This window comes from Temnothorax americanus, unplaced genomic scaffold, assembly GCF_048541705.1.
Source record: "Temnothorax americanus isolate GAGA-0224 unplaced genomic scaffold, ASM4854170v1 Scaffold6, whole genome shotgun sequence".
NCBI lineage: Eukaryota > Metazoa > Arthropoda > Insecta > Hymenoptera > Formicidae > Temnothorax > Temnothorax americanus.
Genome location: NW_027509751.1, coordinates 1,958,472 through 1,973,436, shown reverse-complemented (window position 1 = coordinate 1,973,436; position 14,965 = coordinate 1,958,472). Strand labels below are relative to the sequence as shown.

The 14,965-nt window shown below is 37.3% G+C and overlaps 1 protein-coding gene across 3 annotated transcripts in view; it reads right to left on the bottom strand.

Moving 5' to 3' along the window:
* Positions 1–14,965, bottom strand: part of Pgant2 (polypeptide N-acetylgalactosaminyltransferase 2) — a 191,559-nt gene that overhangs the window by 56,436 nt on the left and 120,158 nt on the right. The window lies entirely within an intron of this gene.

Below are 14,965 nucleotides of genomic sequence, written 5' to 3'. Positions count from 1 at the left end.
ATTATGGTTATGGAGAAAATTACTTTCTATAGGACGGCCGACGTTGCTGTATCAAGTCTATGATGTATATGAATATAAGTTTGGAACTATTGATATTATACTCTCCATTTCTCTAACACATCATCTTCGTAGATTTTATATTTTGAATTCTTTTGATTCTTGCGCACCAAATAATTGTTTTGAAAATAACATAAACAACAAAATGTAAATTTTATTTAAGGAATTATCTTTTTATTTTACAGATTAATAATATGTCCAATTGATGTAAATGACATAGCAAGTACAATAAAGTAAATATTAATAAAGTAAACATTTTAAAATATAATATTGCTATTAGAATCGATAAATTTCTTCAGTAACACTCGGCAAAAAATATATTTCATACACCATTTTACCCTAAAGTTGCGACGCGTACAAATTTCTCGGAACATTTTGCTGCTGCAAAGGCAGAAATGGGGCACTGAAATTTCTCTCGTTTAACCATATCTGTCGGTCTTGCAATTTACGCATGGTTGCGACGTATGCCAGGTTTGCAAACTTTTTTTTTTTTTTACAGCCACCGCGATCTGCACGAAGGCGAACTTCGACGAATCTCGCGCATTCTCGCGTAAAGTCACGCGCGAGTCACACGTCCTGGGAAGCATGAGAAAGATGGGCGGAAGCGATGGTTGCAGGAAAATGCGACGAGGCAAAGATTAAGAGTATACCCACGGGAGGAATAAAGTGGGAGGGAAAGAAACGGAAGAGGTTGCAGGAGGTTGCAGACGGAAAAGACGTTTCGTCGCGCGTCTCGCTTACATAATATCTCTCGACGACTTTGAGTTCAGCTGAGGAAGAGGGACAGCCCTCTCGACCCTATTTGAATAGACAGCAGATTCACAGCGAAAATAACGGAGTGCAGTGTATTTACAAGTCTATTCCAAGTTTGTTTCCAATTCATGTTAATGAAGCATCTCATCATCGATATATTACTATAGTATATATAATATACAAATGGAATATATATCATATAAATTTATATAAAATATTGGAAGGCCATTTTCAATCACATCATATTTTTTTGTCAGTTTAAAATAACAGCATGTTTAATAAAAAAAAATGAAATATAATAAAAATGTAATAAAATATAAAAAGATTATATACGCGCGGGAAGTTGTAAATATTGATTCATTGATTTGTTACTTCCGCGAAAAATTTGCGGCGTTATACGTGTTCGGTATAAAATTGTGTGTTTATATGTAAAAAATGTGAGAACTCTTTTTATTTCTCATTTTTTATTTCCTTTTTTTTAATGTATGTACCTTCTAACCAATTTGCTATAGGTGGTGGGATTAAATTTATCCCTTAAGTGAGTTTGCGCGAGGTTAAGGAGATTTCCCTCATTTTCCACTCGGCACAGAAGTATTTTTACATCTCGACGTCGAGTTCCTTTAATTCCAGCTCGAGATTGAATTAATCGAACGGTGGGATTGCCGGAAGTAATAGCTACGTCGCCGTGGGATTCGTAAAGGCCACGTCGCATCGGCTCGATTCGGAATTCGTGAACCAACAGAAGATTTCCACAACGGCGTCTCTAGCGGATGTGAATAGGATTCCTGAACGAGGAACAATGCAATTTATTGATGCGCGACAGGGAGATTAACGGTAAGCCTTCTAAAGCGTATTTTTAAAGCGGTTTCTATTCTTTAATCGGATCTGCATTATTCAGAACCGGAAGCAAAAATATTAAAATGTTTATTGTACATATAATGTATTTTAAAAATTAACAGTACAAAGACGTTTACTAGTTACACCTTAATCAGTTTTTTACTCGCTTGGAAAAAAATGACATGAGAAAAAATCCAAAAATAATTTGTGTCAATAATTTTCGAGGTAGGAATACGTTTTATTAACACGCACATGTACGCAAAAATGTTTAGTTAAGAGAAAGAATGTATGTAAGGATTTCTTAGAAAAAAATTTACATTAAAAATATAAAAAAAAGCTTTGTTTTGCTTTAGATTGTGAGCGAAACCGTGAAAAAAACGTTTCGTCTCGATAAAAAAAATTCGATAAAAACAATTAATAAATATAATCGATAAAATAACGTTATTAATTAATACGGGAATATGATTTTTGCGGTAGTAACGCCTTTTGCACTGCTTGCCAATATTATGAGAAAGCCTCGATCGTTGCTTTTAATCGAGATCTAGAATGAGGTCGAGCCGATATCGCGGGTGGAATGGATAATGAGCGTTTTTAATTTAAGACAGAAACAATTTTTTTCCGTGAACATTTTTTTACGGAATACACGCGCAAAAGTCGCCGCGCACATTCCGCGAAAAAATGATTCTCACAACGCTTGGGAATCGGATGTAGGTATCGCCGCTGGCGTGCCAGCAACCATAACGCTTTTTTTTCCAATTTACAATTTCATCCCCCTCAGTTTTACGACGGCGTAAAACGTTCATAAATTCTGCAGGACGTATATCCACACTATCCACCGTCCGCTATGACCATACTAGCACGATTTTTCCTTCGCGATAAACAACTTCGGTATGAAATGCCGGGCAAGTAATTAATGACAGGATACGCCGTTATAAGCCCGTAGAACCGTTGATCTAATTTTAACTTGTCACAGTTGTCGCGTTATCGTACGACGTAATTTGTATGAAAAGTTGTAAAAATATAGGGCACCGCGGTGAAAAAAATATTCACTGTCAGAAAAGTTATTTTCATGCTAGTAGCAATGTTATATAACGTATATATTAATAATAATCTCTCTTATAATTGGAAAAGAAAATATATTATTCTATTTGCTTGTGTCATTCGCTAGAGTTCCATCTCTTCGTAAAAAGACGGTTAAGAAGAAAAATTGAACTAAAAAGAAATAATCAGCAAAAGTAATTGATTCTCTTTTATTAAAAGTTAATATTTTATTTCTAACGATTTAGAATTAGTTCGAAACATTAGGCGATTCGGCGAAATGATAGAAAAGCGAAGGAAAACCCTAATGTTAGCTGCGTGACGGAAAGCAGTACGGTATAGCCACTGAATGATTCGATCGCTCATGCACTGGAATGCCCGTCATTATAGGGCGATAATGGTATGGAACAAGGCGATTTCGTGAGATATTAGCATTCTGGGTTGGCCGAGATTGCTCGATCGGTCTAGACGCGAAATGACACCCTGGATTCACCATAAGGACCGCATCGATTGACTCGCCATTTCCCTAAAGATCAATTTCCGATCAATTCATAACGGAAATTATGCGTCGTGGATATTACGTAAAAGTCGTGGTGAATATTACCAAAGACTCAGTCGCGTCGTATCTCGAAAATCGTCGTAGCGTGAGTGAATTTTTAAAGGGAATCCGCTCCTTCAACTGTGTCAAGCAGGCGTTTTATAATTCAGACTGTATTTTATTTGATAACGTGAGAAATATAAGAAAGAAATTTTTAGCGCTAAAAAAGAACTCAGAAGTAGGAAAGGATCGTCAGATAAAGAATATCTTAGATCAAATTGACTTATATTAATAGTATTTTGAACTACGTCATTAAATGTCATTCATGTTAAGTTGAATCCATCTTTTGGAAAGACTTCCACGAAGACTGATATCATCCGCCAACGGAGATTATCTGATTTATACACGTGCTGCGTACATAATCCCGGATCGGGCGTTCCGGGCAACCGGGTCAGTTTATACGTAACGCATCTGTCGCGCGCTAGATCGGGTCCGATTAATTAATTTCCGATAACGATTAAGTGTTCGCGTTGCGGCAAGGTGCGCCGAAGTATTTGTCAACGTTAAACGGACACTTGCTTATTTAAACTGACGCATTACGCCCCCGGGCAAACGCGGTGGTGTCCGATTGTTGTTGGCGCAGGTCAGCTTTAAGCCCTGCACATACGTAGATATACGTACGTGCGCTTTTCGAACTAACCAAGGATCACGTGGGGGCGGGGGAGTGTAAGACGATTAATTCCGGTGAAATTGAATCGCTCGCGCTAATTCCCAAAAGACTCGTATTCCCGCCGAGAGTATACGAGCAAGAGCTTCGAGAGGCGTCACGGGCGAAAATCGTACTCGCATTTCGAAAGTTTGCATGGACATTAATTTCAGTCGGCCCAATGACGACTTAATTCTCCGAACGTCAAGTAACCGACTCGCAAGATTGAAATCGGTCAGAATTCGAATGATTTTAACTGTCGCAAAAAGCGCCAAACGTAAAATAATTATTCTTTTCGTTATCTCTTATATTTCTGTTAAATAAATGTTAAATAAATTATCGGAGTATAAAGTTTGAAATTACTTTCATTGTGCAATAATAATGCAAAGAAAAAATGTTCCGTGCATAATCAAACACATTCGCTAATGAGTTTCGCGTTCTTTCATTTCATTAAACATCATCGCTCGTTTCCTCTCTGTTTTAACGTGGCGTAAACGATTTTCCCTGCAGAAAATGAACTTAATTAAAGTAATCGTCGCTGGCTAAACACTCCGATGGCTCCACTGCAACGAAATGACTGTGTACTTCACGAATACGCTGAAAGGAAAACCATGTGTATTTACTCAAGGCACGTGACGATGATGAAAGAAAACTATACCTTTCCAGTAGTTAACAAAAGCTGTACCGTACAACACTTGTAAGAAAGAGAGAGAACTATTTTGTTAAGAAATAACATGCAATTTGTGACAGCCCACAGATTCCATACTAATGATCTTTTAACAGGAGATCAATGACGAGATCGTAAAGAAGACACACGTCAAGCGTTTCGTAATTCGACCGGGATCGACGAGCAGCATCGACTCGATTCGCCGAGTATCAGGGTCCTTTGAGACTCGCCTTGATTGGCTTTCAATCCGAGTCTCGGCACGTTACGATATCTCCCAGTTGCAGCTTTCAAACGAACATCCACAAGCGGAGGTTCACGTTTGGCCTTAGGATTGACTTGCGCGATCGTGATCAATAGACAGAACGTCGAACGTCCTTGTATACGGCCGCGCGTACAGAGCGAGCGGGTCGCCGATTGCTCGAAACTTGGAATTGGGACAGGCATATACCGGTATCTGCCGATTGGCAAGCCGCACGCCTATATGTACATAAGCCCGCCGGACTGGGCAACCGATCGCTTCGGCGCATCCGGCGCGCTGCAATTGCAAGGAATTGACCGACATATACAGAGTGTTCGGAGAGTAAGGAAAGATCAATCTTTATTTCGCTCTTTAAGGTGACAGTATCGAATATCGTTTAAAGAGCTCTCACTTACAAGACTTACGTGTCGCAAGCGAGCTGCATTGAAATGATAAGCGTGGGATATTTGAAGAACTCACTTAAAATAAATAATTTGAAATTTAAAACTTTAAAAGAAAAAATTCGTACATACGTTACTTGTAATATAATCTCTCAAAGTCTTATGCACGCATGTAAAAATCGTCAAATACTGCACTGTCTGGAATTGGAGAACACTGGAGACAATTAATAGAGAAGCCTTTGTACCACTCGGCAGTTACCGATGCCGCCGTCCTTCAGAAGGGTTCGATCTCCTCCTATTGAGACACTCTGTACGTAGCATGAGGTACAGAGGCAATCGTTCGATAGATCCCAGGTGTAGCCGACTGTGTATCGTTGAATTGATCGTACATACGGGCGCGTATACATTCGCAATCTGCTGCCATTACCTTGATGCGCGAGTACCCTGTCATTCGCAAAGTGATACCTCGATGTTACGGCCGGTCTTGTCGACACCTCACGAGATCGTGAGCAATGCGAAGAGCGCGATATCCCGAAGTGCCGAGATACCGTAATGCGGAAGTCCGAGACTATTCCACGACGTCGGTTATCCGATGTTCCGTGTCCGTAAGATAAGCATGGTGGATTGTTCAGCGGATTTTTCGCGAATAAAACGCTTTCCGCAAGATTGCACGTGGTGACACGACGTGAGACAAAGACGCATTGATAAATCTGGAGTGCTCTGAGAGAAAAGTATATACGTCAAACGTTCCACCAATTGTGGACTGATAAAATATGATATTATTAATGAAGGCGTGTATTTAAGACATATATATCTATAATAGCAAAATTTAAAATTGTTCAGTCGAAACGAAATTTACAATTTTCGCGTTGTTTGCTGATGTGTATATATTTAAGTAATGCGGGTAATGTATCAATGGGATATTTTTATTTATAAATAAATAAAAAAATAAAGAAATAAATATATATAATATCAATATTTCCGTGAGAAATATTATTATAATATACACGAGATTTCCGTTCTCACAATATTCAATAACACACACATTTTCAGTTATTTTTTAATTGTAATTAATTTGAAAATTTAATTATTTTGAAAAATTAATTAATTCTAAAATAAACAATTTTAATAACCGCTGATTTATTGAAAATATTTAATATTGTATTCACCGCAAACTATGAATGCGGTGGCGTTAATTCGAAAATATTAGTCAAAATGATAGATTTTTTCTTTTTTCTTAAATAATTGACGGAATCCCTAATTATGCAATGGCAAGAGAAACAAAAAATTATGAGTGGTAGAGCAATCTCTCTCTCTCTCTCTCTCTCTCTCTCTCTCTCTCTCTCTCTTACTCACTCTTTCGTTTTAGTGCACTTTTGGAAGTTGCAATCGGTTAGTTGAGATCTAGCGAGGATGCGAGATGAGTAGGAAGCAGACTGGAAATGTGAGCTGCCTTAACTACCTTCAAGGTAGTTAAGAACAGAGACGAACCTCGAGATTCGTAACTTTCGATCAGATTCGGAGTTGTCGACACTTGGCCTGAGTGTGTATGAGTTTCTGCCAAAGAGCGCGTATGTATATGTGCGTATACCATATCCACTCACGTTGTCCGAATCGCTAATCGAGCAGAATTGAGGACACGAACGGGTGATAAGGCGCTAATAATCGGCTTGGTCGACGATTTTAATAAATCCGTGGAAACGGACATACAACACACATACAACATCGCGCAATTATGAAATTCTCTCTATATCGTTATATAAGCCGAAGTTAAAGCTCGCATAATGCCGAAGATAGAATGCTGCATGCTACATAAAAATTGTCAAATTTTATTTATTATTAATTTGAATAGTTTGGTATAATACATAATATAATCAACAAATAATAAATTTTTATATTCTAACAAAATTCCAAACAATCATAATTATTATAACAATATCGCCTCTTCTCGCGGCAGTAAACTTTAAATCTGTCATGTCGATCCGACATAAATTGAACCGGAGGCCGACTAACGCTACAAAAGAGGAATCTCATGACAGAAATTTACGAGACGTGCCTTATTGAATTATCGTCGTCGCTACGAATTCTTCGGCGTGTCTCGAACGACAAAAAAATTCGCTGCGACGTGCAGCTTCGAAAATCAGTTCAGGTTTTTATCAACAGGATTGATGTGACACAATGAGAAGATCAGCTGTCACGTTTGCGAAAGTAACTGCAGAAAGAAATTTTTCTGATTCGAAGAACATAGACGAGATCGGGTCAGGATAAATTGATAAATAAAGAAATCTTGTCACTATCAAGACAATGCATAGAATAAAAATTGAATTAGTACACGGTCAGACAATACATTTATTTAAATTGAAACGCGCAAACTTTTATTATCTACCTGCATTTCCATAATTTTTAATATTATATAATGTATAATAATATTACTTATAAATTTGCCGGATCAAGTCCTTTCGAATAAGAACTAAAGATAACTTTAAATTTATAATGTAGGACTTGGCCGGACAAAATCAGCTATAAAGCGTTCACGCAGCTGGTTAAATGTATGTCCTCTGTTTCTTCAATTCGTAATCCTCCCCATAAAATATCCCGCGCGATTCTGCTTAGGTGGAGGCATTTCGATTGCCTCGGGTAGAGTCAGCGGGACGTTAAACTTCCTAACAGCAGTACTTTATCGCGTCATCGATAAATTCTAAACATCCACGTAAAAGAATTCGAAAGTTGCACACGCCAACAAGCCCCTCGACCGAAGATGCGCGAGCGCGCGCGCGCAAAAGTGCAGAACTTCGCAACTAGTTTTTCGCGAGTTCGGGGGGGGGGGGAATAGCGCGTCGAAGACGAAAGTTGCCAAGAGCTTCGGCATTCCCGAGAAGCGCGAATCCCACGCCTCGCCGCCGAATTGCTCCCCGAATGTCTACCATTTCTCGTACTTCTCTCCCGTTTCGCGAGCAGGCACCGTCATTACTGCTTAACGAGAATTAACGGCCGTTCTCTTCCCTATTCTATCGATCCCGTCGCGTTACAAGACACGCTAAATACGCTTTCCATAACCGGATGCTCAATTAACTATAATGCATGGCTAAATTCGCTAAAGTCATCTCCGCATTTGTAATGCGGGCAACTTGAAATTATTTTCGTGGTATTTATCCAGCTTGTGAGCACGAGATTAACATCCGAAAGTTCTTTAGCTATTAGCAATTTTATTAACAATCCATATTAATTCATTCCATGTCTTTTAAAAAAATTATCAAATATAAAAAGTTATATCAAAATGTCGGTTACGTATTTCAAAGTTCGTTCGATTTATTTGAAGCATACCGCGATAAAAATTGCTTCGAATAAGTCCAGACCGCACGTCCGGCTAAACGTAAGCATTCCGATATCAGTTTCAGAGTACATCGATTTAACTTAGAGGATTGTATTGAATAAACCATAGTACGGTTCCGGTTTTAAACGCACGAACTGAGTGGCACTTATGATGATGAATGAATGCTCAGAAGCAGCCAACTAAGATGAGAGAGCTATATGAGAAGTGGCAGAGAAACTAATAGAGAATTATAGGGAATGCATGCCTCTGCTATGTCATTCGTATCTATTATCGAACTTTCAAGGAGCATTTTACTTATACATATTTTACCCTTTATCTTACTCAGATGATAGCATAAAGTAATGTGATATAGATATTTAAAATAGTTTTCTTAAGCCCCAGACACAAAATTGCCGACAAAGGTATAGCACTATAATGCACGGCTTTCGATAGGTTGAAAATTTTCGCTATCGCTATCGCCTCGCATTGTGTCTGGGGTTTTACACATTAAGTTTCTGTTCAATCGGAAAAATTTCATCATACTCTTAATTATTATTTAAATCTGAAGGAGTAATATGTATATTTATGTAAATCTTAAGAGTACGTTGATGCTATTGTAATTTCTGGAATATTTAAATGTAATTATACATATGCAAAGATAATTATATCGTCAACGACATTCATGTATAATTTATATCTTACTAAAAAATCGTACGCATTGTAAAAAAATTTAATTTAATGTTAAATGAATTAAAATTGCAGAGACAATTAAAAATATATGCATACTCAATAATCTTTTGTTCATTTTAATGTGCTTCGATTTTTCAAGTAATCAGGCAAAATTAATTTTGCGGAAGAGGGTAGAACAGATGAAATATGATCCGATCATCGGGAGGTTCGCTCTCTCGAAAACGAACAAATCGGCGATTGCCTGGCTAAAGCAGAAATATTCATGAATTAATAGATTAATTAAGCGTTTCGACGTCATCGTGCGGTCTGAGCGATAGTTCAATATATTCGCGATAAAAGCAACACTGAGGAATGGAGTTATTGATCGATGAAACATCCGTAAGATAATTCGACTATATTTTATCTTTCCGGCTATAGTATATACGATAGACTATCGTAATGAGATTGTTATGTTTGAGCGCTTTATTTTATAATGCTATGACGAGTTGGTGCATACTTTATTCTCGCAAAATAATTTGACGAAAAGATCAATAACATTTAACATTTTATGAAAGAGAGCGATAAATTCTACGCGCGCGGGCGATCGGTCTCTGGTAAATGCACAATAACGTTTGCAATTCGTTCTCCACCGCGATTTACAATGCGTGTCGCACTCTTTTCGAATGCATGTCGAGACATCGCTTGCATGCAAACGCACATCACGCACAGCCGCACATTACAAAAGCCTAGTGCAGATAGCATTGACACGTATTCATTGATATAAAGCACAATTTCGTCATTCAGGATTCGTTACCAAATATATTTTATCAAATGTGCATGTGCGAGATGTCTATCATAATAATTTTTTAATCATTACAATTTTTGTGTTAATTAATATGCAGAAAATATCAGAAGGATTTATCAGTTTTTAATTATCTACATACAAGTAATTTTACAAATAGCTCTTTTTTTTTGTTAAAAAAAGAAACCCAAGATAGTTTAATCTTTTCTAACAGAAATAAATTGTTTTCGATGGATTTGAAAAAGATATAAAAGCAAATTATCTGAAGTATGAGAAGAATAATGAAAATTATTTACTACAAGCTTTCATAAGTTGTATATGGATGCAGATATAGATTGCATCTCACAAAGAAGCGTTGCAAATTGACGATCTCTTAAGTCTTCTCATTTATAACACACTTTGATCCTCGTAACACCTCAAGTCACCCTGTCAGTGGCCTGAAAGCCAGGCTTTGTCGGTAACGAAGGTACAAAGCGTGACAGGAAGTCGAAAGGAAGTTGACTCTCTGAGACTTGATGCACATCCGTAGAAGACATTTGTAACATCTCCCCAGCGAAATTAAACACGACTTGAAACGGATATCCTTTTGCATGCTTCGCGCGTTTGCAACGTCGCAAAAATTTAAAGTATTAAAAATAATATTCTGCTTCTGTGTGTTAATAAAAAAATAAACTATCATATATAGTTTCTAATATTTCTATTACATATATTGCACTTGTAATCCGATTATTTTATATTTTATTTGTATGGTAATATAACTCGTCAAAATAGGAAAATTAGATATAAAAATTAATAATTACCAATTTTTTATTCTAATGTTAAAGTTTATTTTATTAGATAAAATGCATATTAATATAATTCGGAAATTACGAGTAGAAACATTATCTTTAATTAAGTTAACATTTTCGTAATCAAATTACATGCAGTAAAGCAACGAAAAGTCAAAGTCAATATAGTTTCAAACGTCTGCAACAAGAGATATCTTCTCAGGCATCGTTGCAAGTACCGACGTGCACATTGGTGTATGTTGAGGATATTTGCAGCTTGAGTGTCGCGTTTGTGACACCGTATTTGCATACAAGAATATATATTGTCAGTCGTGAAGCATCTGAATTTATCCAAAAGCAAAACGTTTATGGCAGTCACATATTTTGGATGTATCATTTGTTTTGTCACTGAGCTTTCATCAATTAACGTGTTAAATTGCCGAGCTTTAAACATTTCTCGTTATTCATTTGTTATTCATCATTAAATGTTTAATTAGACAATTCTTTTTAACAATATGCGTCAAGTAACCTGCAACATTTCTCAATTTTCCAACTTTCGAGATGGCTGATGTTCTATAAATTTACATTTATGTCATTGACTTCGCGTTATTGAACCGCGTTATTGAACTGCGTAAATTACACTAAAATGTTCTTTTTTTTCTGCTTCTCTTTTTCCACCATCGTGTACCAGACGCGATATTATTTCGCGTAGATCACAGTCTCGGATTATTCCCTCTCTCGATCCCTTGGGTAAGCCTACGCGCGAGAGAAAACGCGCGCGTCGCGCCTAAGAGAAAAAGTTCTATTATAATTCCCTTAAATCCAGTTTATGATCAGGTAGACGTAACACGGCTACGAATGAGGACAATAACATTTATTAAGTTTGCGGATTTTCGCAATCCCGATGAAACTCAACTCTCTCGTCACGCTGAATTTGCACTCACATTTTCTTTTCTTATTGCAATGCGAAATTTAATATATGCTTCCTAGAACCTGCAGAGTTATTAAGTTATCATTTTAATTGCAATGCATCATTTTAGACTCTTTAGACTTGACTTTATGTCCCGCGCAAGTACTTTATCTGCAGCGAATTACTTCATTTTCCTCCCGACGATCCCCAATATTGTTCCATAAAAATAATTTTCGCCTCAACGCGTCCATATTTCCGAGCAGTGATTCGTATCGCCCACTCGAGCGGCCACAAAACAAACAGCCACCCGCGAGATCCTCGATCGAGCGGCCTGCTCGCAACGATAGGGCGATATGTTTCAACGAGATTCTTCTCTTCGCGCGCACGATGGACGCTTATTCCCGTTACCCGTACGTAGGTACTCCTTTCGCTCGATCTAAGGTTATTAACTCGCCTATACCATATTAAAAAGCTCGCCTTTCTTTTCCCGGATATATTTCCGCCCCGTTTCCCATTCCGCGCCATTCCGCGCTCCTGATATATCGTTTTCCTGGAAAGTCGTGGGGAATTACGGGGGGGTTGGCAGTTAAAGAGGAGGACAGAAGGTCGCGGGAGCCGACACGTGGGAGGATGCCTTTTCTAATTTCCTCGGGAAAGATAAATACGGTGCCGCGAGAGCTGCCTGTGCATGGGGCACACGTGCGTTTCAGTAGTCGTGTATATACGGGCGGGCGGCCTCTGCACGCTCGCCAGCGCTACAAATGTAGAAGAAAGAAACGAAGATCCGATTCGATTCATGGCCCGCACGCCCTGGTATTTTCTTAATACAGCAGGCGACGCGTGACATATTGTGACGTGGAAAATAATTGAAACTCGACCTAGCGACTCCACAGACGGTGGCACACGCTATAACAGCGATTGTAAATGTGGTACCGGGTACCGAACGGAAACTCGCGAGCGGTAAATCTACGTTGTACTCGACTTCGATGCTCTTACATTCGTCGATTTTCAATTTCTTGCCTCGTCCTCCTTCAAGCAAGAATAAGTTCCCCTCCGGCCCGCGCCTCCGATTTTCATATCTGCCGAAATATGCACGATATGTATATACGACGGAAGAGCGAACTATCGATTCATATTCAGACAAAATAATGAAAAATTCTGTAAAAGCTGTGTTAGTAAAACAATCACCAAAGGTTGGAAAAATTCGTATTTACTCTCGAGCGAGAACATGAAATTACGTCGTGTCTTCTATTACGAAATAACACTTTATGTTCCGAGATAGTGACGAAATGTCTCTGCCGATGCGAAATGGCTCTTGGCTTGTAAGTGCACGAATGTTATTGAGAATAAACGTACGGTAAGAAAATCCACGAAACTCCAAGGAAAAGACAATCTGCCTAGTAGCGAGAAAAGGAATAAGTGAACGAATACAGAACAACGATATATTTTGGTGACGACAGTTCGATTACTTCTCACGCCTTGCGGCTCACGGTACTACGTGCTCGTATTTTAACCGACTCATTATCATCGGATAGTTAATGGCCGACCATTTGGCACCGTACATTAGAATGGCAACGATAAGACTCTCGCGTGCGACGTGGGCGTATTACTCGACGTGTACTACTGAAGTTTAGCTTCAGTAGTTACTGAATACCTATATGGCATCGTTCAAGAGTGCACCGACGCTTACACCTGCGAGAAGTTTAACGTTAATTTCAAAATCGAAACAAAAACATATCCTATATTTAATTTGAAAAGATATATATTAATTTAATTTAATAAATAACTAAATTCATTTTAAATATTAATTTTTTGTTGACTTCTCTAATAATTTTATTAAAGTTATGTGCGGGGATATTCTACAAATTAACATATTCTACGAAGAGTTAACATAAAATAAACTTGAATATATATTAAAGGCATACACGCATCGTTGAATGACTCGAGTTTAATGAGTTTATTTTCACATATGTTAGCATAAAGCACGTATTCGCATATATGCATGTAGCAACTCACGAAACATCGAAGTTTCCTAATTAACCACAACTTTTCGTAATTATGCCCCATTCTCTGTATATATACCAGAAGGGTACCAATAAAATATTTGAAACTTATCGATGTTTTGCGTTCTCTTTAAAATTTTCAAAATTTTCACATTATTATTTCTATAATATTTAAATATCATTATATATAAAATTAAATCTCTAATGCAAGTGCATCAGATTTTTATGCTGTATTAAAAATAATTTTGATGAAGCAGCATAGTCGCGCATTAATTTCTTAGAATATATCACTACAGATGCACAATTTGCGATGACAGCGACTCATTTCAGCTAAATTAGAAGCAATTACGGTGCACATTAGTATCACCGCTCAAAGCCGAAATAGGAAGATTATCAGCGACGCACAGCGCGTCAATTGATAGGCGCATTTCGCATTTGATAATCACCCGCGAATTCCGTTTGCGGTAAGCCTCAGTCTAAATCCTATAACAAACGGATCCCTGCCTGACATTACCGTTCAAATTTACCCTACCCCCATCGGATTATCGATATTCAATGGAACGTGAGGCATTTAATGTCTCGCAGACAGGACAAGGTACATACATAAGGGCTATTTTTAGATACCACTTATCTGAAAAGTCCATTGTTACCGGACTATGAAAACTTGTGGCAAAACTCATAACATCTAGGTATATTAAGCTATCTAATCCAAATTATCAAAATATAAAAAATTTTCTATGAAATTAATTAGCTAATTATTTGCTATTTTTTGCTTTTAAAAGTAATTTTTGCTCCAGCTATTAAAAATTTAAGCTATCCAATCATCGTAAAAAAAAACATATGTATACGTAAGTCAAAGCAAAAAGTTAATAATACCAAAATTATTTGCTATTTTTTGCATGTGTCTCGAAATTTGTTATTTTAACACAAAACAGTAGTATTCTAACTCCATTGTTTCAGTTAAATTAACATTGTTTGAGTTGAATTAACGACATATTAAATAGAAGGAGTGGCCTTATAGGAATAATTAATTTAATAACAGTGTATAAAAACCAACATATGCACGAGCTATAAATCTGAATCAACTTAGTGTTAAAATAATTCAAATTTCACAAAATTCTATCTTCTTTATCTTTTCGTTCAACAATAATAAAAATATTGATAATTAAAGTAAACTAATTTATAGATAAACTTTGGATTTAAATAGAATTTTATCGCAAAATATATTTAGAACTGAAATAGAATGACAAAATCTCTTGGCGACAA